This window comes from Canis lupus, chromosome X (genome assembly GCF_011100685.1).
Source record: "Canis lupus familiaris isolate Mischka breed German Shepherd chromosome X, alternate assembly UU_Cfam_GSD_1.0, whole genome shotgun sequence".
NCBI lineage: Eukaryota > Metazoa > Chordata > Mammalia > Carnivora > Canidae > Canis > Canis lupus.
In genome coordinates this window covers 3530753-3547485 of record NC_049260.1, presented here as the reverse complement: position 1 = coordinate 3547485, position 16733 = coordinate 3530753, and the positions used below count along the sequence as shown (strand labels likewise).

The 16733-nt window shown below is 41.4% G+C and overlaps 1 protein-coding gene across 12 annotated transcripts in view; it reads left to right on the top strand.

The window, feature by feature from the left end:
• Window positions 1–16733, top strand: part of NLGN4X (neuroligin 4 X-linked) — a 353807-nt gene that overhangs the window by 183392 nt on the left and 153682 nt on the right. Inside the window, exon 2 of one of the 12 annotated variants that reach the window (XM_038586751.1) lies at window positions 3786–3889. The exons of the other annotated variants lie outside the window; for them this stretch is intronic. The gene's annotated coding sequence lies outside the window, so the exon portion shown is untranslated. The remainder of the gene's footprint in view (window positions 1–3785; window positions 3890–16733) is intronic. 12 annotated transcript variants of the gene reach the window in all.

The window sequence follows — 16733 nt, the reverse complement described above, 5'->3', positions numbered from 1 at the left end:
GATACACAGGATGCTTACAAGACACACAAGTACAGATCCATGTAAAGAGTTGATTCTTTTCTTTATTTTTTTTTGAGTTGATCCTTTTCTATATTTGTGTCTCAACTGAGATCATCAAAAGCATTGTCTTTTCCTACAGTGCAACCTCATGATGTATGATTTTGGAAGCCATTGCCTTCATGGCAAGCATCCTTTGAGGTTAATGCTTGGTACAAAATGTTATTCAAGGAATAATTATCTAAACATCCAACCTCCATAAGAATTCATGTATACATGATAAATATCGACATAAATATGTAGTATAAAAATCACACATAGCAAATGTTAATATGAATGATACATATTTGAAAGGAAAATCATATTTTTCCTTTGCCATAGGGACTGTGGCAACCTCCTATGATTATAAGATGCTGAATACCATTTCTGTCATTTCAAGCATCACCTGATTGCAAAATACTGCTCAAATAATAATAATTTCAATGTGATAATATCAATAATAAGCCATCTACCTCTAACAAATAATATAAATGTGTAATATATTAATATTACATAATAAAGTATAACATGGATGATGAAGGGTGATTGAAAATATAGCATTTTAGGGAGCTAATTTGGGTTAACAGAAAATTATAAAACTTGGTACAGAAACTTGCTTGTTTGCAGTTGTCGGAATGTTACTTGCACGCTATGCATTTTCAAGGATACAACGAAAACAACCAAAGGCAAACTTGGAAATCATAAAATTGGAAATTGGATGATGAGAATACAGCAAATTTTTCTTGGAGATGGGAGTAATTGACAGGGCTGGCTGGATGGTAAAGCCAGACAGCCATGTCTTCATGTCATTGATGCCCTGTGATGTGTGCATGGCCCTGCCACGGGTTACATCACCATCTCTGACAGGAAGGACCCCAGTGCCCCACGGTGTGGGCATTGTCATGCAGTGAATGTTTCAGGAAGGAGCAATTTTCTCAATTTTATCTTGGTGGAAATAGATGATTTGCTTACTTGCTAAACAAGCAAAGCATTTTGATCACAACCAAAAGATGCTTTCGTACTTTAATTTTCATTTATTGCCATGACTAATCCTGGTGGGTGGACAAAGCCAACACAGCACCCATTCGTGCAGCACTTTCTAGGATGCAGACAGTGAGTAGGGCGGGGCATTGGGTCATGAATCGGATCAAGGCAATCCTGTAGCAGAGAACCTGTGATGTGCTGTAGACGGTGCACGATTGATTGGATGATTACCAAGACTTGTGGGGACAGACAGGAGGCGCCATATGCTATCTTCCCAGATTTGATGGTTGAATCGCGTTTTGATGCACAAGACTTCAGTGGGAGGGAAAGCAGACAGAGTGGTGGGGCGCAGGGGGCAGGTTCCATGCTGGACACAAGCAAGAATGGGGTAGCTCACCGTGGTGGGTCATGATGTGCGGTGCTTGGACATGGGGAAGAATGGGAGGCTCCCGAGTGGGGAAAGTAGATTTGGACGAGGTAGTGTGCGCCCTTTCATGTTATGTAAGAGTGTGGTCCCCTTCCTCGGGGAGAATGAGGAAAACCAAGGCAGTTGAAGCATTTTATATTTAAAAGTAACATTTCATGGACTTACACATGATCGTACATTACACGATCGTCCCTTAGTATCGTAATTAATGCTCCTGTTTCTTGGAAGGAGCTGTGCCATTAGTTGCAACATGCTTTTATTTTCTAAGATATTATTTCTTCAGCATATTTCTCATGGAAACAGTTAATTTAATCCTTTAACTTGATTTGTTGTTATGAAGCATCAAAAGAGATCCTAGGGCACTATCCTGCCAATTATCAAGAGAATAAGTTATTTTCTTTACCGTAAATGATGATTTTATTAGAGAAATCCCATCTCTGGGATTCTTTTTTTTTTTTTTTTAACTCCTCTTTCCAATCTCTTGGATTCTTTTTTTTTTTTTCCACCCCTCCTCTTCTCCATCCCTGGGATTCTTATTGTTGCAATAGTTCTTGCGATTATGAAGACAGTTGTATCTTATGGTCTGTTCATGACAAATCAGAATCTCAATGCCTCCCCTGATGCTGCGGCTTTAAGAACTGAAAGTCTAAATACATAAAAGAAAAATAAATATTGAATAACCTTCTTTGAAAAAGTGTTTGTCAGGATGTGTTTTTCAGGAAAAATGAAGAATTTCGCGAGAAATGTGTTTTCCTTAATTTAACATGAGAACACATTTTAGATCTCATTTCCGTGCTATTTTATTTTTTGGATGTTTTGGAAAAAACAAATTATTTTAATATCAAAATACATGCGACCAGAAATCTATTGTCCATAAAAGAAAGTTGTCCAAATAATAGAGGAGCACTGCTTAATATTTTATCTTAATTAATGCTTAAATCACAGCAACTCAAAGATGATTTCACTGTGATTACGTGTGCCTGAATTCAAACGACTTCGCATACTCACCTTCTCCATTGTGTGCTGTCAATTCTACTCTCTTAAATCTGTAGACACTTAGTCATTAATTAAAGATGATGACGTGAATTTGGCATCATGTATTCTTCTTGTGTCATCATTAAACTTGTTCAAAACTCCGCAAACACCCACCATTGCTTTGGTTCAAAAGCTAAGTAGAAACTCGTAGATATGGCACTTTGAGGAGGAACGTGGGACTTTATTATTTCTCTTTCTAGTGTTGAGAGGGGATGTTTATAGCCTTCACTTTCGTAACCTGATAGGGTGTAAGGAATTCTCTTCTTAAAATGGTGGTGGGGAACTTGTCGGTTAATACTGGATCATGCCATAGGAAGAGTGGAACTCCTCTTTGTCTCGGATGGACTCGGGTACTGTTATGCTGCGGCATTCCCAAACCAGAGCAGAGGGAAACAAGCCCTCTGCACCGTGCCCCATGAGTGTGTGATGTTCCTCTGTAGGGATGGGGAACTGCCTGGAAATTGATGGCTTGTTTCAGGCACCTTGACAATCTTATCATAGACTCTAGCCATGGACCGTGAAAAATGGCTTCTACAGGGGCTTAGGAGAGAAAATGAAGAGCTTTGCATTTTCTCCTGGCATTTCCTGCTATTGTTAAAAAGGTCAGATGTGCAATTTAAAATGGTCCATGCGTGGAGCATGACAAATGTCACACAGAAAATGAAAACGGCTTTAGTTGGCATTTTTGGCCAATTTCCAAAGGGTACCACTTTTCACCTTTCCCCTGCTCATGGATTTGCAAATTTTGGGCTGGTGCAAAATGCCTGCCCCGCCATGGATTGTAGCAGGGAAATTCTACGGGTAGGATATGGAAACTGTGTGGAGGTGAGAATAGCAAACTGAGAACAAAAGTGACACATTACATGGCATCAGAAAAGACAGGAATCAGTTGCAGGTGACTCTGTCAAAGCCATTAAGGAAGCTCATAGTCGAAGAAATAAAGTGCCTAAAATTCATCAAGAGATGTACCCGATCCCAGTCATATTAAGGAAAGTCAACTCTATTTTACTTTATTTTATTACGCTTTTGCATTGCTTAATGACAGACCTAAGTTCAGTTATCTGTGGGCACGGTCGGATAAGCCCTTTCACACCTTGCTAGTGGGTGGGTGGATCGGTGGAGAATTTTGAAAGAAGTTTCATATTCTATATTAAAATTTCAAAAAGGACTCCCTTTCCCCCCCAGCATTCTTTCTCAGGAACCTGTCTGACATACATGGTCGCAAAGACGCATTGTCTTCGTCCACCGGGGCTGCCACATGCTGCGGGTGTGAACAACACACGTTTATTTCTCACACTTCTAGGGGCTGCAAGTCTATGATTGAGGCACCTGCAGATTTGGTGTCTAGTGAGGGAGGACCTGCATCTTGGTTCCTAGGTGGCCGTCTTCTTCCTGTGTCCTCACATGGTAAGAGGGACCAGCGGGCTCACTGGGGTCCCTCTTCTATGGACACTAATCCCACTCACGGGGGGCTCTACTTGCATGACCCAGTCACCTCCCAAAGACCCCACCTCCAAATACCATTCATTGGGAGTTAGGTTTCAGGATATAAATTGTGATGAGGCACAAACATTCCATCTATGGCTTCATGGACAAAGATGTCCGTTGCTACCTAAGGTTTTCTCATCGGGGGAATGAGTAAATGAGTTCTTGTATGCACCTGCAAATATAGAGCTACTCTTCATTTATTTATTTATTTTTAAAGATTTTATTTATTTATTTATTCATGAGAGACCCAGAGAGAGAGGCAGAGACACAGGCAGAGGGAGAAGCAGGCTCCCTGCAGGGAGCCCGATGTGGGACTCGATCCCAGACCCTGGGATCACATCCTGAGGCCAAAGGAAGATGCTCAACTGCTGAGCCACCCAGGCGTCCCAAGCTACTCTTCATTTAAAAGAAAACAAGTGATGCAAAAATGTAAAGATATTTACTATATTATATATTTACATTAACACTTTATATGGGCATTATAGATATGGATATACGTGTTTTTACAAGACTATATACATATATGAATTTATATGTACACATACATGTGTGTGGGTGCATATATGCATTTAAGATGTTATGCATGTATGCATGTGTGTATACAAATATGTGTCTGTGTATTTCACAGCCTAGAAAAGAGCTCAAAAATAAACAAATAAGGGGCAGCCTGGGTGGTTCAGTGGTTTAGCGCCGCCTTCAGCCCAGGGCCTGATCCTTGAGACCCGGGATCCAGTCCCACGTTGGGCTCCCCGCAGGGAGCCTGCTTCTCCCTCTGCCTGTCTCTCTGTCTCTCTCTGTGTGTCTCTCCTGTATAAATAAATAAAAATCTTACAAAATAAAAAAAAATAAACAAATAAGGAGTGTTTACCTCTAATTAGAGGAGTTAGGTACCTGGCCTTGGGAACACAGGGATTGTCAGGGAAAGTGAAAACCATAATTGTGTCTATGCTTAGGCATTTTTTGAATTCTTCACAGTAAACATGATATTAAGAAAAAAATAATCCTGAAGGCTGTGCAGATCTACACCTGTGTGAGAATCCATGGGGAGAGCAGATGGTTTAATATGTTGCAGAAGAAAAACACGGGTTAGGATTTGGACTCAGCTGATGGGATAATTCTTTTTCCTAAATCTGTTTAGTCGAAGCTCCCTTGAATGGAAGAAAGCCACACGTTGAAACAAATAACCCCCTAATATTTGAAAGAGAATTGATGAGTTGTCAACACGATTGTCCCCATCAGCCCAATTTTGAGATTTCGGCTGGGAACCCCAGAGATTCCCAGAAGCTTTCCTGTGGTTCATTGTTACAGCGAAATCCACTCAGGGGAATATATGGCCTACAGATCATTCTGCTTTATAGTTCTATTTCCTATTTGTCAGTGCCTTTTTTTTTTTTTTGGCTTGGTAGAAAGCCGTCAGAGAAATGAGCAATATACTATATTATTTACAACATCTTGGCTTTCAAAAATTTTATTTCACATCCTGAAAGTAGTCATTACACATGAAAACATTTTCTTTCCTCCCTAAACCCTATTTCCCTGGCCTCACCCACGCCACCTTTTAACTCCTATCCATTTGTCTTTTGTAAAGCTAGGGCATTGACATGCATCTCCTTCCTCCTCATAATTCTGTCAGCATCCAGAAGGTGACAGATTCCATCTGAGCTTAATGGAATCATAACCCACCCTCCAACAAATAGTAGTAATAATGATAATAATAGTTCATTTTTCTCGTGTTTACGTGAGCTCTCTTGCCTGATTTTTACGATACCTACCATGAAATGGCCTGTGTTAAACCCACAGCATCCAGGGACACAGATCCTGATTTAAAGGCATTGGAAGTAGAAAGTGGCAGACGTTGCACCTGCAGGATGCCATCCCCTGCGGGCCACCTTTACCCTCTTCCAGATTTCCTCGCCATGCTTCGGCTGCTCCTCTCATTGCCCTTTGAGTGTCTGTAACCCCACAAAGAAAAATGGCGCCAGGTTATCAGTCACCCCTGAAAGGCACCAGGATCAGACGTAGATGGTTTTCTGAAGACCCTGGCTTGAGTCAAGTCGTCAACAAGAGCGTATTTCAGTGTCTGCTCTATGGCAGCTGCAACAGACTGCTGTGGTCCACCAAGTTCGGGAGGTCCTCAAAATGGGTATTGAAAAAATCATGTTGGGAAACATTACATGAGCCCATGTAAGCAGAGTCTGTGTGCAGACTTGGAACACGGTGTGCGTGAGGGTAACATCCCAGATGTATGTAAATGCCCCAAAGCTACCGACTACATAAATATTGGAGGCAAGAGCTGTTGTTCCATCACACAACTGAAGGGTGAAGGCGCCTGTTTTACCGTGGATGTGGAAGCGCTGGTGTTGTGTCCATGACACCGGCAGGGACTGAAAAGGGTCCAGAAAGAATGGAAGTGTCATAATCTCTGTTTGAAAACTTCATCACTTTTCAACAGCCATCCCCTCGGTTTTCAGTAAGATCTTATCATCCCTCAAGCTTCCCATCTTCCTGTTCCTGCCCCCTTTTACAACAGCAGAGCCGAGCTCCTAGTCTGCCTCCCGCTCTGATAGGTCTTCCCTCAAGCCTTGCTGCTCTCAGACTGCCTCTCCTCTCATCCACCAGATGCGAGGCATAGGTTAGAGGATCTGACTTGAACCCTCCCTCACACCCTTGATTGTCTCCTCTGCTTGGGTGGAGCTCATCCTGCTGACCCCCAGCTCTATGTCCATCCGGATATCCATGTCTTTGGTCTCATGATGTTGGTCCCTGGAACGGACAGGATCATGGCATGGGATTGGCTTCTCCATCAATCAATATGTGGTTTCCGGAAAGAGTGGAGACCTCACAGGTGGCAGGCAGCTCTCATATCCATTTCCCTTGGCAACCGTTCCCTTGTTTTCTACGTTCCCAACTTCATAGTTCTCAGAAAATAGCCTTCTCCCTCTTCACAGAGAGAACAAAGAATCCATCAGGGATGAACAAAGCCCCCAAAAGCCACATGGCACAACACATTTGCAGATTAATTTGCACCCACGTCTCTCTTGTCTCCCAGAATTGGAGCAGTGCTCAACCTTTGCCTGTGATCTACAAGCTAACCCCCACCACCAACTCAGGTACTTCTTCCCTATCCATTGGCCAGTCTGTCTTTCCACCCTGTCTTTGTCCCTGGTTCTTAGCAAAAAGCTCTTAAAACCACTGTAATTTCAGGATGCCTGGATGGCTCAATGGTTGAGCCCTAAACAGCCTCAACCCCGTCTACCTGCTTGTTCTTTTTTTTAGGGCAGCAGATCAATAATTTTATTGATTTCTTATAAATTTCTGGCATATGCTTTTTTAACTTGTAAAATATTAATTTAAAATAACAAGAATAAACCAACCCCATGTTAATGCAACTGAACAATTTTATGAAAATTGCATTTTGTCTAAACTGAGGTATATCGACATACATTTATTTCAGATGTATAACTTAATGATTTGATATTTCTATATATTGCAAAATGATCAAGATGTCCAGTTAACATCTACATAGTTGCTAAATTTTTTTTATGATGATGAGGACTTTTAAAGATCTACTCTACTGCCAACTTTCAAATATGCAACATGGTATTATTAACTATAGCCCTCATGCTGTACATTACATCCCCATGACTTCATTTAATAACCACAATTTGTACCTTTGGACACCCAGTCACCCATTTCTCCCATCCCCTTTTCTGGCGACCACCAATCTGTTTTCTATGTCTGCAAGCTTGTTGTTTTTAAGATCCCACCTATAATGAGCTATACAGTATTTGTCTTTCTCCAGTGATTTATTTCACTTAGCAGAACACCCTCAAGTTCTATCTGTATTATCGCAAATGGCGGGGTTTCCTTTTCTCATGGCGGAACAATAATCCATTGTATATACATATACTACATATTCTTTATCCCTGTATCCATCTTGGCTGTTGAAAATAATCCTGCAGGGAACGTAGCGGTGCCTATATTTAAATTAGTGTTTTCATTTTCTTTGGGTAAATGCCCAAAAGTGGGATTGCCAGATTATATGTTGGGTCTACTTTTAATTTTTTAATAATCTCCATACTATTTTCTTTTCTTTTTTTAAAAGATTTTATTTATTTATTCATGAAAGACACAGGCAGAGAGAGATACAGGTCCCCTGTGGGGAGCCCGATGTGGCACTTGATTTCAGAACCCCAGGATCATGCCCTGAGCCAAAGGCAGACGCTGAACCGCTGAGCCACCCACGCATCCCACCATACTATTTCCCATACTGGCTGCACCAATTTACATTATGACGTATATTCCTCCTTTCGTTAATAGACACATTTTTTTGAAATCAGGACTTTTATTTCCTTCTTTCTCTTCCATTTCCCCAAGACGGATTTTCCACCCTCCTCAACCTCATACTAAAACGATCTCATGACAGTATGGCCAGCGATGTCTACATTGCCAAAGCCAATGGCAAGTCCTTATGGTGCTTGTCGCCATGGCCCAGTCCTTATTCCTAAATTTTCATTGTGTCCCTATCTCCTCGTTCTCTTCCTCAGCCCTGTGAGATCCTTCTCCACTTAATTCCCTTTGCATTCTTAAATATTGGCCTCTCCAACACTCTGTTCCTGACCTATTCTCTTCTTGATAGTTGATCCATGATTCAGTCCACCCACACAGTTTCAGCTACACATCTTTATGAATGATTCTTGTCTCCGCTGGCAGCCCAGACCACTCGTTTCAGTTACAGAGATTGTATTTTTAACTCCTATGAAAAGCCTATATCTGAATGTCATACAGACACTCCAAACTCAACACGTCCAAATGTTGACAGATGATTCTCTGCTAAAGCCTTTTGCTCCCTCTGCACCCTCATGTTGGTCAAAGGTACCCCGAACACCAGCATGTCCAAGATAAGAACTCAGGCAAAATTTAATTCCTCTTTCTTACCAGTTAGGAGGTGCCTGTCTTCATCCCATCACTTCTGCTTGGAAAAGATCCCTGAATATGTGCTATCTTCTCAATGCCCACAGTGACTGCTCTAATTCTTATCGTCGTTATCTTCATTTGGAGGGCCACTTAAACTGTCACTCTCCGGCCTCAAATCCATCCTTCATGGGACTGTCACATGCATGTCCCGATTCCCAGATCTGATGACTTCATTTCCTAATTAAAAGTGAATCATGACCAGATCTCTCTAGGCTGCCTCTTTACCAGCCCAGAGAACCTACAACCTTTGAGACAATGCAGAAGGAACTTGAAAATGTGTCCCTGTGTTTCTTCTGCAGGATCAGTTCCCACCACCTTCCACTTCCATATACCATGTACTCTTGCCTCTCGGAACAAACTGCTTATGTTTCCCTGAGCACAGCCTGCCGTCCTTCTGCCCCCGGGCCTTCCTTCTGACAAGCTGTACTCACATGTCTTCCTCCTCACTCTCCATCTGGGGAAGTCCCAGTCAGTTATTAAATCTCGGGGTAAAAAAGGGGTGCCTGGGTGGCTCATTGGGTTAAGCCTCCGACTCATGATTTTGGCTCAGGTCAAGGTCTCAGGATCGTGAGATCGAGCCCCATATCAAGCTCCATGCTCAGAGGGGAGTCTGCTTCTCTGTCCCTTCCCACTGGTGTGCATGCTTTCACTTTCTCAAGTAAATAAATAAATAAATCTTTAAAAAAATAAAATGAAATAAATCTTGTAATAAAGGACTTTTTCCCTCTCTTTATTTTCCTGGAGAATATCTACAAACAACCTTACATGCACACTGTATATACATATACACATATATACATATATATGCATGCATTTATATATGAATTCTTTGATATATCTTTGTATTTTTGATATTTAAGCCATTTGTCTTTTTCAGGTATGACTTAGCAAATGATTTCTGAATTGACAAATGCACGAAATCAATGACTCCTTGTCAAACTACAGAATATTAGAACCACAGGATTGCCTTGGGTGAAACCAGGCCAAAAGGAGGGGACAGGTGGCTTGTTTTTATTTTATATTGAAAAATTATCTAGTGCATTATTAAAAATGTTTATTTGTTTCATTTGCGCCAAATATCAAGAATTTAACAGAGAATGAGATGTGAACAGTTTAAGCCTTTATACAGCACAGCATAGTTGGAGATGAAGGGGGTCTTGTGGTGTTTTGTCTCAGTCTTTTAAAATTTCTTGTGCTGACAACAGGTATGTTTGCAATATGAAAATAAGATACTCTTTTTGTCCTCTTGCATCCCCTTGCATTTCACTCCTCTTGGGATATCTTTTCTGAGCTTTGGTTTCTGGCTTCTAGAATATGGGCAGGGGGTGGAGGGAAGGATGGAAGGAAAATATTTCTTGCTCTAGTGGCACAGTGTCATGCCTTCCAGACCTGGTATCTTTTTACACCCTAGATGTGGGCAGTGCTTTTCTTGGAATGATTTGCCTCTCCTCCTCTCCCAACTACTGTCCCCAGGGAGGCAAACCTTTCCTCTTGTTGCTGGGGCCATGTTGTCCAGCAGGCTTACCGACTGAGAAGAAGGCCTACTCAGACACACTGTCTTACCCCGAGGCTTTGACTTGACCAGCCAGGCATCATTCTGGAAGCTTCTGTGGCAGGGAAGAGTATCAAGGGGATCCCTCCTGAGACATCCCTCTAAGAGACTTTGGGTTTGGAGGCAACTCTCCATCAGCTACTTCTCCACCATGGGGTAGACCAGCTGTCACATTTGCTGCTCTGCCTACTTGTATTTTCTTTCAGTTAAGATATTTACAGGGGCGCCTGGTGGCTTAGTCGATTAAGTGACTACGACTCTTGATTTTGGCTCAGGTCATGATCTCAGGGTTGTGGAATTGAGCCTCATGTTGTGGGCTCCTCGCACAATAGGGAATCTGCTTGAGATTCTCTTTCTCCTCTTTCCCTCTGCCTCCACCTCCCTCCACCAGTGTGTTCCTCTCTCTCAAATACATAAATCTTTAAAAAATACATTTATGAAAACCTGATAACCATGCTGTTTAGTAGAATTGTGCATACAATTAAAGTTTAAAAGTTTTGGGGCACCTGGGTGGCTCATTCTGTTAAGCATCTGCCTTTGGCTCAGGTCATGATCTTAGGGTCCTGGATCGAGTCTCACATTGAGCTTCCTGGTCAACAGAGAGTCTGCTTCTCTTTCTCACTCTCCCTCTGTGGTTGTTCTCTCTCTCATATAAATAAATAAAATCTTCAAAAAAAAAAAAACACTTAAAAGTTTTGGTTCTGAGAGTCTAAGCACAGAGTATACCTGCTGTATTAATTGGTGACAGTTTTTATTTTAGTTTATCAGGCTTTTAAAAGATAAGCTGAATATTTTTATTAGATTCAATAGACATCTAATTGCATTTCCATAAATGGAGTCAGAACAAATATAATCCAGAAAAAGGAAAAGAATTGCCAGTACTATCCATGTTGTTTGTGAAAGTGTATACACAGACATTGAATAGAGAGAATTACTATTATACTGATATTATTATTATTGTTTATTATTATTCTATACCATAATACTAGCTGAATTTTTGCTTTGCTGGAAATTCTTACATATATTTTTGAGTTCATTTTGATAGACTGAGGATGTATCTAGAGACTCACCCATGAATGCACACATATGTGTGTCTGTCTAATTATGCACACGTGCACGAATAAACCCGCACACCTATGTGCAAGCCCCACCTGCCTCTTTCCCCTTAGACAAGAGGTCTGAGGAATGAGAGAAGTCTTATCACCCTCTTGTGTTCTGCATTCTCTGTTCCCTTCCAGCCTGTCCAGGATCCACAAGTGGTTCCTGTGACACTAATGTGTACTGGGTGTGGGGGGTGCAGTGTCATTCCAGGGGCCTTCAGAGAGTGGAGGAGACACTACTTTGCTACTGCACAAGAGGAGGAAAGCAATAACCTGGACTGACCAATGCACCTGTGTGTCTGGCAGTTCTGGAAAGCTGTATTAAAAGTGATGCACATCTGAGGGTTTCCCATGGTGGATTGTTCATCCACAACCATCTCTAGAGATCATACAATCTAAACATCATCTTAAAGATGTGGCTCATAACTGTGGACAAATTAGTAGTTGGTAGCAGAGAAGGGAAAAATTAGGAACAAGCTTCTGGGCTGAAGTCTGAAACCCTTGCCTAAGATCCTCCCACCATACCCTTTACCCTACAGATACTTTCTCTCTCCATGAGATTGGAAATGCCCCCGACAATTGCTGATCAAAACTTGACTATTACATTAAATACTATAATCTTGTCTCAACCAGGTCAATTTGTTTTCTAAAGAAAGGCATTATTGCTGTTATTTTCCAAGGGAAGTTTCCAGGCTAAATGTATTCTTCCTAAATAAAAGAGAGCTTTCTTTTGGTCAAAATTGCCTGAGTGGCTTTATGTAAACCCGCCAACCCCTTGAGAATACATTTAGCTCAGAAAAGAGAGATGTGCTCCTCTCAATTAAATTTCAAATTTCCTCTTAGACCTAAGACTCTGAGGCCATACACATTTTCCTACAACATGTTGAGGTCAAGCTGACGATAATTTTGTATCCTTGGAAGTAGATGTTCTTCAGCTGAGACCCATGGATTCCCAGGAGGTCTAAGAAACCCCGCCCCCTAACCTGTGTGGCACTTTTGTGAGTAGATGAGAATGTATTTTTGTATTGAGAGGATCATGTCCTCAGAGAATTGTATGACCCATAAAAGATAAAGAATTCCAGGTTCAGATTCAGAATGTCAGGTCCACTCACTTGGAACATAAAAGAAATTTCTTCCTAGTGTATATGACTTTGAACCATATGGGATTGTCATGTGTTTAGACCTAAAACTGTCAGTTCTTGTCCTTTCCATGTGGCTCATACTATATTTTTCATACATTCACATTATCTCCTAAACAGAAAGCTCCTCAAAAAGACAGGGGATATACCGGCTCACCCAGCAATTTGTAGAAAGGTGGCCAGGAAGAAAAAGACCTTTTCACATTGAAGAAGGAGTGTGTTTGAGTCAGACAGGTCTTGTTTGAATTCTCTCCTGTGTGATCCAGAGGAAGTTGATACAACTCTCTGGAAAACAGGGATAATGAGTCCTCAGAGGGTTGTCGTAAGCATTCTTAGAAGTTCACAATCAATGTAAGATCCCTTTCCCCTTGGGTGGCAAAATAGCAGGATGGTACCAAAGATCTCCTTGGTATTTTAAATACATAATTGCAGATCACATTTATTGACTGTTTACTACATGCCAGATGTAATTGCATGTTTTAGGATATTCGTTGTCATAGGAAACACATGGGCATGAGTCCCTACTATGTGCCCAGCACTGAGGACAGAGCCATAATTAGCACTAACCACTCTGTGCTGCCCTGGTGTCCATGTTCTAAAGTGGAGAAGTGAACTCATAAAGGTAATAAGCTCGGGAATATAAAGTAGGTCAAGTTGTGATGAGTGACCTTTGGGATCACCAAGGCTGGATGGAGGTTAACAGTGGTTGAGGGGACACAGGCGTCTCTGCTAGGTGGCATGTGAGTAGACAACCAGCGTAAGCCTTATCTCATTGTCTACTTAGTAGGGCCAGAAGGGGATGCTGTTCATTAACTCCATTATGTGCATATGGAACCTGATAATTACAGCGAGTGAATAACTCAGCAGAGATCAGATGAGGACTGGGGCTCACAGCCTATTAACTGTGAATCTCATACTCCCCGCAATGAAACAAGAGCAGGACACACCTCAGTTCCCTTCCCCACGGCATATCCCCCATTGAATTACTTCCTTCCTGCTCCCAAACCATGACGAAGGGAGCAACAGAAAAACACTCCTGAATGGTTTCAGTATAATGTTTAAATTCTCAAGACTGTGTCGTAATTTGTTATAAATTAAAAAATGGTCAATTTTGTTTTTGTGGCTAAGATCACTGGATACACTGGATAACATGCTGGACATGTTAAGGTTGACACGATCTGTGAGCATATTATTAGAGTGTTTGCTGTTAGTAGTCATGGAAACAACTCTGTCCCTTCATCCCCCACCACAACCAACTTGGCCAAGATGAGATGCTAGACATCATGAGAGATCAGAAACTAGTGGAGAAGGACCAGCTCTCTAGCACAAGAGCCCCTGACAGTAGACACAACACAGATGCATGGGAGCAGGGTCAGTGACCCACATATAGACTCTCTTTCACTTCTCCATCCACTCATCCATCCATCCATCCACCCACCCATCCACCCATCCATCCATCCATCCATCCATCCATCCATCCATCCATCCACCTACCCATCCACTCATCCACTCATCCATCCACTCATCCATCCATCTATTCACTTAATGAATATTTATGAACCATTCTTCTGAGTCCTGAGGGTATAATAGTAAACAGGATACAAAATTGTCCTTTCCTTACTCAAGTTGGGGACAAAGTAGAAACTCCAGTGAACAAATTCGTTAAGGACAGAATTTCAGATTGGCATGGAAGCTCTAAGGCAAATAAGAGCGTGAAAGAGGTGTGGGTGATGGGGATACTTTAGATTCTGTGACCAGGATAGATCTGTAAGAGGATGAACAATTGAAGGTGATAGGTAAAGGACAAAACAAAACAAAACAAACACAGAACAGGACAAATATATCCCAGACAGATTTTGGGCCAAACATTGGTCTTTTCACCATGTGAGACAGGCTTGCAAGTTTACTAAAATTTAATAAACTTAGCAGTAGGAGTTCAGGGTCACGCTGTAGGGAACCTGGCTTCCTTTGTGGCTGGTGGGATTAGAAAGGGGAGCATTGCTCTAAATCCCATTTTCGGTTTCCAAAGCTGGTGATGGGCTAAAATGAAGAGTCTCTCATCATTTGCCAAGCAACGAAAAATGCAGTGAACCTGGCAAAGAGCAAGTATCTTCCAATGAATGCTTGTCTTTTCATAAGCCAAACTTCTGTATTAATTTCCACTTTGGTTGAGTCGGTGGGTGGTTGGATAATTAGCTGGATGTTTCTGAAATAGGAGGAAGGTAGATGAAAGGAAAAAAAGAAATCCAAAGGGCAATTCTTATTTAATTCTAGGAAATGAAAGGTTGATCAGAGAAAATTTTAAGGAGCAAGGAGATGATTTTGGTGTACAAAACTAAAAATTCGGAATGTGATCATATTGATGCTAAAGTGAATTATGAGAAAAGAGCATATAAAATATATGTGAATCACGATATAAATTTTTCTCTGTGCATTCATTACCCCAAATTTAAGTGTAAACATTTTCAAATACCCACCTGTGCAAATGTCACAATGGCAGGTGGTATATCACTTTTTGTATTTAAAACATATGTGGGAGTGAAAGGAGAAAGGTAAAAAAAAAATTAAATTTAGAATCTTAATGAAAGAACATATTGGAAATATGGAAATAACATTTAGGACTTTGTTCTTTTAGGGTCCAATTACAGATAATGCTAAAAAATAGTCATTTTTTTGTATCTATTTCAAAAAAGCACAGTAACCATAGAGAAACAACAGCATAAAGAACCCCAGAGCAGTAGCCAGATGAATGTCGTATCTCCTCATTCGCCTCTGTTGAGGAAATAAGAAAGACCCACAAGGTTCACCTAATGGGTATTTTATTTCCCTAGTGAAATAGTGAGTGCAGTTGAGCACACCCTCAGTCTTCATCTGCAACTCTCCTCAAAGGTACAAGGTGCTAGCATTTCACCCAGAATTCATCGAAGAGTTAGTTAAGAGAAAAATCACAACCCCAGTCCCCTAGTATTTATCCCACTGTGGGTCAGCCAAGCTTAGCTGCTAAGAAATGAGCGGAGCTGGGCCATTCTACATATGTTTGGTTCCATGAAACCATAAAACAATGCATCAGAACAACTAGGAAAAGGGCCAGATCCATACAAAACGTCTTTTCTTCCTAAATGATAATGCAGGGAGCCCTTTTAATCTATCATGTGGCTATGGATGTAGTTTGCACTGGTGACAATGGTAGCTGATTTTTCTGGGATGGATGGAAGGCCAGTTTATGAGCCATTTATTAAGCTACTTTTGTTTTTTTGTGGCTTTGTATTTATATTTTAGGGATCTGTGATGCTCAACATTGGTTCCCATTGCAATATTTTACAAAGACTAAGTGATACCTGTTTCCTCATCCTCCAGACGCTCAAGTGCCGAGCCATTATGTCCACCTAAAGGGCAGTTATCATATCATCCTGGGATTAGAGTTGTACAGAGATTTTTGCAGGTTGACCTGGCAAGGCATGGAGGCGGATTTTAATGACAAGGGTTGGCAGTGAAAGAAGGTGAGTCTGGGGAGATTTCATGTTTCTGGCTTGAGCAACCAGTTGATGAGGGAGCGAAAACCATAGGAATGGCTTCTAAATGTCTCTAATTCTTATCTCTCCTTCCTCCCTTTGTCCCTTTTGTGCTTAGTTCAAGTTCCCATTTCCTTTGTTGTATATGAAGGTCACGTCTCCCTCTCTGGAGCCTCCATCTTTGATGGCTCATCTAGAGTTATCTTTAAAAAAAGGCAGATGGGGTCGGTCACCTTTTTCCCATTCCAAGCACTTTACTGGTTCCCTGTTCTTCACGGCACCAAGTCCCAGCCCCATCTCTGGTGAGCCAGTTGTTGAAGACCAGGTTAGTATCTTGATGGACTCTGTACCCCTTCCTTCAAGATTCTGAACAAATGCAACCTTTCCCATGAAGCTTTCTGCCTCCCACGTGGTCACATGTGGCCATGCCGACTCAAGTGGATCTTTCTTATTCTCCTTCGAAGGCTTTTATTTGCATTGAGT